Source organism: Mauremys reevesii, linkage group 8 (assembly GCF_016161935.1).
Source record: "Mauremys reevesii isolate NIE-2019 linkage group 8, ASM1616193v1, whole genome shotgun sequence".
Classification (NCBI taxonomy): domain Eukaryota; kingdom Metazoa; phylum Chordata; order Testudines; family Geoemydidae; genus Mauremys; species Mauremys reevesii.
In genome coordinates this window covers 101,670,625-101,682,724 of record NC_052630.1, presented here as the reverse complement: position 1 = coordinate 101,682,724, position 12,100 = coordinate 101,670,625, and the positions used below count along the sequence as shown (strand labels likewise).

General features: G+C 47.1%; 1 protein-coding gene across 2 annotated transcripts in view; it reads left to right on the top strand.

Moving 5' to 3' along the window:
* The window catches only part of SLC5A9 (solute carrier family 5 member 9), a 147,048-nt gene that overhangs the window by 50,993 nt on the left and 83,955 nt on the right, over nt 1-12,100 (top strand). The window contains exon 1 of one of the 2 annotated variants that reach the window (XM_039486475.1): nt 8,389-8,516. The exons of the other annotated variant lie outside the window; for it this stretch is intronic. The gene's annotated coding sequence lies outside the window, so the exon portion shown is untranslated. Of the gene's footprint in view, nt 1-8,388; nt 8,517-12,100 lie in introns of those variants that run through there. 2 annotated transcript variants of the gene reach the window in all.

Sequence of the window (12,100 nt, the reverse complement as noted above, 5' to 3'; positions counted from 1 at the left end):
TAGCTGTACGTGTAAATCCCACTGACGTGGCTAATTACTCCTGATTTATACTATGTCAGTGAGGGCAAAATCAGGCTCAAAACTCTCTTTCTGCGGGCTGGTCTGAAAGGAGGTTGTGTCTTCATTGCAAAACACAGCTGCATACGTAGGGATGTGCCTTATCCATACCTAATTTTTTTTGCAGTGAAGACAGTGTTGCTGCTATGTTGATTTGCAGGCCGCTGCGAGCAAAGGGCGCAGAAGTTATCATTCAGAAGACCCTGAATTTTGAAAGCCACCCTCTTCCCACAGTGGTCTCTGCCTTTCCCAGCCACTCATCTATAAATCTGAAGAAGAAGGAAGTTGAAGTGCAGGTCATTGGAAACCTGATCATTCCCCCAGTTTGCCTGCTCATTAAGGTGAGGTATAACTTTACCTTAACATCACGCTCCTTTCACTCTTCATCTCGCAGCGGCCCCGCCGAACGCTAAGCAGGTCACATATGGCCTCTGTCAGCTACACCCCAACCTTTGGTACCTGTTAATAAAAACATCATGAGTGTTTTCTTTTCGTTTCCATTTGAACCTGGCCCATCTCGATGATAAGGCTTTGTCAACCAGTTTTGCTTTCCAGACCCATGACTCTGTGGCCACGGCGCATCTGCTTGGAGACCATAGCCATGCGTTGTGTGACTCTGTCCCCGTGTGCGACAAACAGGCACTTCATTAACTCCCTGCAGTGGATTTGCAGATGTGCAACAGTGAGAACTAGCCCATCCCCCTCCTTTTGCTTTTTCCAAGTGGGAAGGGCTAGTTAGTTCAGCAAAAGCAGACTGGATTCGTTATCGGGGTGCATACGTAATGTTCATCACTTTTGAGACCTAAACATTGAGATTTCCTGCAAAGAAACTGACACTTCAAAAAAAAATCTCCGTTTTTAAATTCAAAAGGTCTTTGAGATGAACAGCCGATTGTGCTGAAAGCAGGATGCATTTCTAGTGCTCAAAGACAACATGGCCCTTTTGTGGAAATCTAGGGGAAAACCCTGCATCTGGGTCACTTCTGACCTGAAATGAAGAGCTGAGTATCTGAAAGGAAGGATGGTCTTGTAGTTAAGCCACCAGCTGGGCATTCAGGACACAGGGATTCTATTCCCTACTTTGGCACAGACATTTGTGCAACTTTTGGCAAGTCATCAAATCTCTTCTGGCTTTAGTACCCCCGCTACACAATGGGGCCAACAAGCTTTCCTTGGTCTGTCTTAGACTGTACCCTCTTTGGGGCCAATGCTAAAGGCAATAGCCAAGATATGGGTTCCCTCCTTGGCCACAAATTTCCAGTGTGACCTTCGATGAGTCGCTCCTCATCTGTAAAATGCGAATAACAGCTCAAAGGGGGTTGGAGAGGATCAGTACATTAAAGATTGTGAAGCACTTCTGAAATCTGATGAGAAATACTATAGAAAAGCTGACTATTAGTAGCTGTCTGTACAGTGCCTACCCCCTTAGAGACCTGATCTTGGATGTGATCACTAGGTGCTACGAGTAATGTGAATAATAATTGTACATAGAATTTCATGAAAACATTTTCATCCCTTTCACACTGCTCTAGTGATCGTAACTGAAAGCACAGTTGCTTTTGATTTATAATTTCTTTATACTACTATTACCATCAGAGGCAAGAGAATGAAAGCTAAGCGAGGACGTGTTTTTATAGTGTTTGGTTTTTTGGCTTGTTTCATTTTAAAATATTATTCCACTCCAACACCTAACAAATGCTTGGGGGAAAGGACATCTTTATTACAGATTAAACACCTCTACCTTGTCTATTAAAGAATGAGAGAACTCCCAATCTGTTTCTGAGACCTCCAGCAAAACCATGGAAGACTTGACTTGTTAGTCCTGATATTTCTAAGGTAAAAGGACTATGGGGTGTTACACCAGATGGTGCCAAAACCTGTGGTGACTACATAGATCAAAAGAGACAGAACTGAATCATCAGCACGGAGGAGCTGAGAGTTGACATCAATGAGGAAGTCCAAATACGTTTCACATACATTTACAGTATTATAATACTAGATAGAATATCAGGGTTGGAATGGACCTCAGGAGGTCATCTAGTCCAACCCCCTGCTCAAAGCAGGCCAATCCCCAACTAAATCATCCCAGCCAGGGATGGGAGTAGAGAGATGCAGGCTTATGAGAGAAGAAGAAATTAAGGATCAAGGCTGCCACAGAGGAGAAAAATCCTACGGACCCCTATAAAGCACCAGTTTCTACAGAATCCAGACTCTCCTCTCTAGTGAAGTAAATGACATCACATAAGTGAGAGAATCTGGCCCAGTTTTTCAAAATAGAGTTTGGATGAAAGACAACTCCCGCCTGTGACAACCTGCCTGAGTGCTCTCGGGTTTGCCCAACAATTGTTTGCAAACCCATCTGTTCCCTGAACTTTCCTTGTTCTCCACTTGCCTCACCAGCAAAGTGAAATTCTGTGAGGCGCGTGTGTGTTTTATACCAGGGGAGCTGGGATTTGGGTAACTTGGATGCCTTCCAGAAGCCTTTCCTTTCACACTGTGCCCTTTATTAAGAACCAAAGTACGTAACCATTGTGGAAAAGGTGTTTATGTTTCTCTGCCTAATAAATCACTTGTCCTTTTTCATCTTTAATGACCTGAATAGAACCATTTCCCTGGTACTGAATTACTACAGCCAGTATTACCTCCACTCTCCGACCCTTTGTATGGTAGCATACGCCTCCTTGTGACCGTTGCAGCAGGGAGGATTGAAAGGATTTGGGAGTTAAAAACCCAAATTCTGCTCTCCTGTAGGCCGTGATGATTGTTTCAGCCCCAGCAAGGTCTTTGCGCCAGATGCGTTCGCAATGATCTTCCTCACGGAGTTACAGACCGTACACATACCCTCACAAAAGCTAAGATTAGCCTCGATGCTCACAGATTCCCTAAATTCAGGAGGGGCTGGTTTGTAGATTTCACAGATTCCCAAAGGCTGGCTCTGTTCCCTCAACTTTAACTGAGTCTGTATATTCTTGTTGGGTTTCTGCGGTTTGTGCACTGGCCCATTGAGCTCCCTCCTCCAATGTAATGTCTTCCTGGCAGAGTTAACTTGGGCTTGTACTCAAATGTTGCCCTTAACCTCCACTCCCATCTACAGACACAACCCACTCACCTTAAGTTTATTGGTGCTTTCAACCCAGGCTAGCTGGCCTGGCTGGGGATTTCAGCTAGAGCTCAGGTGCTGCTCTCCCTCAGGAAACATTGGGTGAAATCTTGGCTCCATTCAAGTCAATGGTAAAATTCTCATTGACTTCACTGGGGCCAAGATTTCACCCATTATATTTATGCTTTCTTTGTTTCTTCTTTTCCTTGATTGGAAATAAGAGATTTAGGTTGAAAACACACATTTAGTTTTTGTCTCAGGGGAAAAGGAACATTTTCACACTGTTGGGGATGTGGACCCAGATGACCTGATCAATCTTTTCCAGCTTCTTATGTCTTGGATTTTATTATTTTTATTTGACAGCTCACTAGCTAAGCCACCATCCTTGGTGTCAGATCTGAGCCATCTGGGTTAATTTTGTCCAATCAATGCTGTAATTCCATTGAGTTTCTCATCCACTTCAGACACCGGCTTGTGTTACTATAATCTGTGAAATGCTAAATGGTTGTTATTTTTTTTTTATTATTGCTGCAACTACGGGTGCTAACTGATGGTAAGGCCCTATTGTGCTAGGCACTGCACAAACACATAGAAAGAAACACCCTCTGACCCAAAAAGCTTACAGTCTAAGTAGACAAGACCAACAAAGGGTGGGAGGAAGGAGGTGTTATTAGCCATAGATTCAGATTCATAGATTTTAAGACCTGAATGTGACCTCCTCAACAATACAGGCCAGACGGTTTTACCAAGTAGTTCCTGCATCAAGCCCATAATTTCTGGGTGGTCTAGAATATACCTTTTATTAAGTCATCCAATCTTGATCAAAACAAATGAGGTAAATGTGATCTAGATGAAATTACTATAAGGTGGGTGCACAACTGGTTGAAAGACCATACTCAAGGAATAGTTGTTAGAAGTTCAGTCAAACTGGGGGGATGTACCTAGTAGGATCCACAGGGGACAACCCTGGGTCCAGTGCTATTCAGTATTTTCATTAATGACTTGGATAATAGATTGGAGCGTATGCTTTTAAAATTTGTGGATGACACCAAACTGGAAGGCATTGCAAGAACCTCGGAGAACAGGATTAAAATTCAAAACAACCTTGACAAATTAGATAATTGGTATGAAACCAACAAGATGAAATTCAGTAAAGACAAGTGCACAAAGTACTTCAGTTAGGAAGGAAAAAGCAAATGTACAATTACAAAATTGGGAACAACTGGCTAGGTGATAGTATTGCTGAAAAGGATCTGGGGCTTACAATGGACCACAGATTAAATATGACATCCAGACAGATGTGATGTAGCTGCAAAAAAAAAAAAAAAAAAGCTAATAATATTCTGGGGTGTATTAACAAAGAGTGTTGTAGGTAAGACACAGGAGATAATTCTCCCACTCTACTCAGCACTAGGGAGACCTCAGCTAGAATACTGTGTCCAATTCTGGGCATCGCACTTTAGGAAAGATGTGGACAAACTGGAGAGAGTCCAGAGAAGAGCAACAAAAATGATAAAAGGGTTAGAAAACCAGACCTATGAGGAAAGGTTAAAAACACTGGGCGTGTTTAGTCTTAGAAAAGAAGACTAGGGGGTGGGGGGAACCTTATAACAGTTGTCAAATATGGTAAGGGCTGTTACGAACAGGGTGGTGATCAATTGTTCTTCATATCCACTGAAGGTAGGACAAGTAATAATGTGCTTAATTTGCATAAAATCTAGTAAGCTCATTTGGGAGTAGAGAACCTTAGAGTTTTGTGGATGTCCGGTGACTCATGGGCTAAGCACTCCAGGGGGATGCTCCGAGGACTCAGGGGTTGGTGTGTGCCTCTTGCTAACCTGTACAGAGAGAGCGAGGCCTGGAAGGCCGTGCTTGTGTTGCCAGAGGCTGGTGGAGTCAGCAGCCAGAGACAAGACTTCCTCATGCTGAGGGCAAGTGGTATCAAGGTGTTTAACAACCCTGTGTACTCCGGGAAGTGTCACAACAGGTCTGGACAAACACCTGTCAAAGATGATCTAGATTTATTTGATTCTGCCTGAGCTCAGGAGGCTGGACTAGACGACTCCTTGAGGTCCCTTCCAGCCCTACAGTTTTATGATTCTTGATTTAAAGACTCCAAGTGATGGGGAATTCACCACGTACTACATAAAGTTGTTCCAATAGTTAATTATCCTCATGGTAAAAAAAATATGCACCCTATTTCTAGTCTGAATACGTCTTCACTTTCCAGTCACTGGATTTCATTATACCTTGTCTGCTAGATTCAAGAGCCCTCTACTATCAGAAAACTTTTCCACATGTAGGTACTTATAGACCATGATTAAATCACCTCTTACCCATCTCTTTGTTATATTAAATAGATTGAGGTTCTTTAGAGTCTCACTATAACACAAGTTTTCTAATCTTGAATCCTTCTTGTAGCTCTTTCTATTTGCCAACTTTCTTTTTAAAGTGTGGGCACAGTACTCCAGCAGTGGCATCACAAATGCAGTATATACTGGTAACAGCACCTCACTAATTGTGCTCGATATTCCCCTGCTTATGCACCCAATGATTGCTTTTCCCCACATACCCATTTTGCAGATGGAGAACTGAGGCCCAGAGAGATTAAGTAACTTGCACATGACCACACAGGAAGCTTATGGCAGTAGTAGAAACAGAACCAAGGCCATGACTCCAATGCCTTAATTACGAGATCATTCTTCCTTTCAAATATATAAATGCTAAAATTAGGAGGCTGAACTCCTTGGCGATTTACCATGAGAAGATCAAAGCCCCTGGTTAATGTAGGCCAGTGTCCTGCTTCCAGAAGCGATCTGCAGCTACAAATGAAGGTGAAACAATTTGCTCCTGACCAATTGTTGAAAAGTTCCATCAGGGAAGAGAAACCTTTCCCAACTCTGCCATTCCCTTTTCTTGCCACCAGCCCTGCTGCTCCTCCACCATTGTGAACGTCACTTTCATTCCAACAAAGGCAAATAAGGGCCTGCTCTGTTTTCTTTCTTTTTTATGTTTTATGAAGTGTGTTGGACATGCTCTGGACCCACATTTTTCAGCTGCCACCTTTGGAAACCAAGCGAGCTCAGTATTAAACTGAAATAAAAAAAAATGCACTCATAAATTATAATCCGTTTAATGAACCAAAATATGGCCAGTAGTTGGGAAGACGCTGCCTCTGTGGATTGGTGGTGGCGACAAGTCTGACAGGCAGGACAAGGGGTGAGTGATGCCCATGGAGACCAGGGCTCCTTGAAAGTTTAATGACTGGAGTAAAGTCAAACAAGGGGCTGGAGTGACTTGAATTATGGTGTCACAAATACGTGCTAACCTGAGGTGGAAAAGTAGGGTGATGATCTGGCTTAATTTCCCCAACCCTGAAGTTGGCCCCAGCTTTCTATTTCTGTGCCCAGTGAGAAGCCATGATATCTGGCCTCACCCATCAGTCTGAAGCAGCTCTTCTTCTAACCCTGCGGTATTTTAGCACAGCTGATATCTCCACTCTCTGGCTAGTGTGTGTGATGATGAGTCCCCGTCTGTGCCTGATCCACCAAGGATATACGTCTGTTCCAGCCCCTGCCTACAGCGGATCAATCTAGATCAGTGGTGGGCAACCTACGGCCCGTCAGGGTAATCCACTGGCGGGCCGTGAGACAGTTTGTTTCCACTGCCCGTCCACAGGCACAACCATCCGCAGCTCCCAGTGGCCACAGTTTGCCATTTCCAGCCAATAGGAGCCACGGGAAGCGGCGGCCAGCATGTCCCTCTGGCCTGCACCACTTCTGGCGGCTCCCATTGGCCAGGAATGGTGAACCACAGCTATGGGGAGCTGTGGGCGGCCGTGCCTGCGGACGATCAGTGTAAACAAACTGTCTCGCAGACCACCAGTGAATTACTGTGACAAGCTGTGTGGAGCCCATGGGCCAGAGATTGCCCACCTGTGCACTAGACTCACGCTTTTAGCTCTCAAAGCCCCCAGTTCAATCCCCAGCGTCACCAAGATGGCCATCATCAAAATTAATGCACAGGATTTCCAGAACCAGCTCACTCCATTGGTCCCTCAAGTATTCTGCCTCAGTCAGTGAGCCGTAATCCATGCATCCCAGGAAGGAAAACAAAACCCTATAAATGAATGTGGGCAATTGTGCAAGCCTGTATGTGAGTAGCAGGGGCGGCAGGTTTGTAAAATGTTTGGTGGTGCCCAGAACACCTGCCTGGGAACCCCCCAACACACCTGCCCCCCAACACACCTGCCTTGGAAGCCGATATATATTTTTTAAAATAATGTAAAAATGTGAGGGCTCTGGGGTGGGGCGGGGGGTGAGGGGTTTGGGGTGTGGGAGGCTCGAGCAGAGGGTTGAGGTGCAGGGGTGAGGGCTCTGGGGTGGGGCTGGGGTGAGGGGTTTGGGGTGTGGGAGGGGCTCGAGCAGAGGGTTGAGGTGCAGGGGTGAGGGCTCTGGGGTGGGGCTGGGGGTGAGGGGGTTGGGGGGTGGGAGGGGCTCGAGCAGAGGGTTGAGGTGCGGGGGTGAGGGCTCTGGGGTGGGGCTGGGGCGGAGGGGTTTGGGGTGTGGAAGGGGCTCGAGCAGAGGGTTGAGGTGCGGGGGTGAGGGCTGTGGGTTGGGGGTGAGGGGTTCATGTTGCAGGAGGGGGCTCAGGGCCAGGGCAGAGGGTTGAGGTGTGGGGGGGTGAGGGCTCTGCCTGGGGGTGCAGGCTCTGGGGTGGGGCAGGGCCGGGGATGAGGAGTTTGGAGTGCAGGCACCCCCCAGCCTTCTACCACCAGCAGCAGCGAGCTCCAGGGGAGGGGTCCATTCCCCCCCCCCCCAGCAGCACACTCATCTCGCACCAATGTCACTGCATGTGCTCCTAGGGCCCCTCTCAGGTTCAGGAAGCCCCCTCCCCTCCCCTCTGGTGGGTGCTGGGGGTGGGGGGGGCTGCCATCATGTGTGCGCCTCCTCCCCTGCTGCTGCCCCTCACGATAGCCTCACTGAGGGTGGGGGATGGGGCTGCCCTTTGCCCAGCGTGGGGCAGGAGCGGTGACTGCTGGCAGGGGGGCCCCCTGTGCTGGTGGAGGGTCCTGCTGGAAAAGGGAAGGGTCCGTCCGTCCAAGGCGGAAGGGCAGGGGCAGTGTCAGCCTGCCCCGGCACTAATGGTTGGGGGGGGCGGTGCGCTAGGACCCTGCGGCGGCAGTTGATGCCCTGAGCCGGCAGAGCAGAGTGCAGCTGCGGGGGGGCCCAGGCCAGGCAGGGACGCTCGAGGGCAGCAGGCGGGGCCGGGGGAAGAGACCCAGCCGGGAACATTGGTGGAGCCGGGCCCCCGGCCCCTGAATAATTCTGGAGCATGGGCATATAACTCGCTGCCCCTGGTGAGTAGGGGGAATTTCTCCTGACTTACTTGTTCGGCTGACCCATGTAAGCAGGAGAGTTGATAAAATGAATGAACCCACATAGTAGCTATTGCAAAGATCTAAGTATCAAGCATATTAATCCATGGTCCCTGTGAGGGGGCTGCCAGGGACATTAGTGGGAACTGAATGCAGAGATCACGGGCAAAATTTCATCCTTAGGGTGGGGCTACACTAAAAAGTTAGGTCAACTTAACTAAGTCTCTCAGGCCTGTGAAAAATGTTACACCCCGTGTGATATAGTGAAGCCAACCTAAGCCCTAGTGTAGACACCACTACGTCGAAAGAAGAATTCTTCCATCAACCTAATTACCGCCTCTAGGAGCGGTGGATTTACAACAGTGATGGAAAAACCTCTTCTGTCGCTGTAGTAACTGTCGATGCTACTGCGCCGCAGCTGGAGTGTTTCTAGTGTTGATGTATCCTTAGTTGTTGGCTTTTTGGTGGTGGTAGTGGGTTTTTTTTAGGCCCTGTGCTATAAATGCATGTTGTGTGTGATCCTACAGTCTGCCCTGTATGCCTCATGCTTCTGCAGGCAGCATTTAGACCCTTAAGGGTTTCAGGAGACTGAGGAGGGAAGGTTGAATAATGCACCTGTGTTTCACATCCAAAAGTGTGAGCTGGCAAGGAGCCAAGCCACAAGTCAAATTAATTTGATAGTCCCGTTTCTGCTTCTGGTTTAAGCAGCCCTTGCTCTGTCCCATGGCACGTAGTCTAAGAAGGACACAGAGGATAGACTGCCTGGGACACCCCGACGTAGCCGTTTGCAGGTTTATTTGGGTAGAGGAGCATGAAAAGTGGCTGTTCATGTGCCCTGCCTTGTGGAAAAATAAGGGAGAGTCATCACCTCTTCCATGAGACGGATCCCTCCAGTTATCTGCTGGCCTGAGCAAGAACAATGAACTCCTTGGCCATATTCCTCTCTGGTGTCAGCCTGTTGGCTTCCGTGGGGATGAATGGGGGCCTTGACAGTCACAGAAACATGCTGCCATCAGCTTGCGTATGGCAGCCTGGCCGAGCTGGAGTGCAAATAAGCTCAGGCTCAGTTCCGGAGCCCCAGCTTGTGAATGGATGCGCAAGCGAGCCTTGTTATTAGGAATTGGCCACGCTTAGCGTGGGGAAGTTTAAATAGTGGGGCCAGGCAAAGAGCCCCCTGTCAGGATGGTGTAGTGGACGGATCCCTGGACTGGGCCTCGAATCTGTGTTCAGTTCACTGCTCATCCACAGGCTTCCTGTGTGACCTGGGTATCAGTACCCCGTTGATAAAACAGGGGTGACGTTTCGCTATTGCAACGGGGGGCCGTGAGGCTAAAATGCATCAGTGTTTGTGAGTTGCTGAGATGCTACAGTGATGAAGGAGGGTGAAATAAGCACCCAGATAGACAGCCCTGGCCTGCTGCATGCACTCACAAGCTAGGGGAGACCTTTCTATGGATGTGCTCTGTTAAAATAGTGTCAGCATCTTCCTGCTCAGCTCTGATTACAATTTCCTGCTAACCGGTGTTGTTTATTGACAGGGCCAGCAGCTGTCACTAGATGTATCCCTAACTCTTCCTTACTCCATCACATGTACAAACCATTGGATGTGACCGTTACAGAGACAAGCAGATTGTTCAAAGTGGGCCTCAAGATTTTAGGGCATGGGATTTCATTGCCCTTTGACCTCCCCAGCTCAATATGCAACGTGGATGCTGGGGAAAACTCAGCCACACGCAAAGGAACGAGGCCGGTTATTTATGTGCGTGGGAAATTTGCTGCCTGCTTACTGTGTTTGCAGCCTCCGTGACACTCCACGAAGGGAGGGGTATTTCCCTTTGCTGGCCTGTTTGGAAAGCGAATAAAGAGACGCAAACGGCAGCAGTTACCAGATTGCTTCAGCAGACAGCAAGTCCCAGACGAGCCGTTCTGAAGGGGAAGGGAGCTCGCACTCATATGAACAAACAGCCAAGGTTGTTCCCACAGTTGGAGAGAGAGATGAAAAAGACAGACTTTTCCCCAGCCTCCTGTCCGTTCACCCTCCCCCACCATAACAGCCTGAACCCGAATCTCCATGCGTCTGCGATGACTACGGCGTTTACAGTGCGAGGAGGCAAAATGCTGCCCTGCATTTTCTAGGCAGCCTTTAAGTAATTGCCTTAGTGCTCTCGTACATATTGGCCCACGGGCGTCATTAACGGCACAGGAAGCCCTGAGGAAGCAGGGAACGCCACCTAGGAAGGCACTGAGGTCATAATTTGTACAGAGCTTTTTCACATTCTTTCCCACCTGCCACAGATCAAAGGCCCCAGGGGCAAATCGACTGTATTTTTTTTTCTTTTGCGTTTTACGGCCATACACCAAAGGCTGTGCAGCTCCAGTGAAAACTGAGGCTCTATTAATAATTGACTTGTATCAGTAAACTCAACAGGGCAGCAGAGTCAAGGGAACAGAAAAAGGGCTTGAAAGACAGGCAAAGAAAGCATGGAGGGGTCAGCAGCATTGTCAGTGCTTATGATTTTCTAGCAGCTCTCAAGATATTTCATGTTTCACGTTAAGCCCCAGGTCCTGGAGAGAAATGATGAAATGGGAATCTCAGATCTCATTTAAAAATAAAATGTTTCTGGCCCTGATGGTTGCAGAGGAGAGCTTGAAACTGTGCCCTGAGTGCCGCCTAAAGGCTCAAAACCAAGAAGGCAAAGAAAAAGAACCCTAAATGCATTTTTCCCAAAGAAATCTCATGATTTTTAAGCCAATCTCGTGATTTTTCAGGGCTTGACTCATGATTTAGTTATGTTTGGAGTTGGCAACACTGGGACAGTGTCCAGTTGATTTAGTTACAGAAGGGGGATTTTCACATTGCTGTGAAAATACGTCTTAATTTTACTCCTAAATACAAAGGAAAAGTGTTGTTGGACTTGAATGTGGCAGCAGGGCTGTAATGTAGGAGGAGGAGGACGTGAAACTGACTTGAAACAAATGAGAAACTGACCAATCCAGTCTCATTGTCCACGGTCAGTGTAACACAAACAGTAAAACAAACACGATCAGGGAAAAGTAAATTAGAATTTAATCATTCTATCTGTGTGTGTGTTATTAGTAACATAGATACTATATTATTAGAGATTATTTCTAATCTATAATACCACCTAGCTGTTGTATAGCACAGTTCACGAATAGATCTGAAAGCACTTTACAATGAGGTCATATCCTCAGCTGGTGTAGACTGGCATAACTCTATTGACTTCAGTGAACCTACACTGATTTACAGCAGCTGAGGATCTGGGCCCTGCATTTTCTCTCCCTAGTGCTCCTTTACATTAGATTGCAAATGCTGAAAACATTCATTACACAAGGTCAGCTGTGCTAGCTATACATTTGTATCCAGCTGTGATAAGCTTCACTCCCTGAAGACTAGTTTAGGATTGTTGCTAAATACAATACTTTCACTGAGAGAGGGCAAGACAGAGAGAAAAGGAAGTTATGGTTTTCTAGATTTCTGAAAAATTAATATTAAGCATTAATTTAATCAATGCAAGGTTTGCTAGCTCTCCCTACTGGCTAGAAGG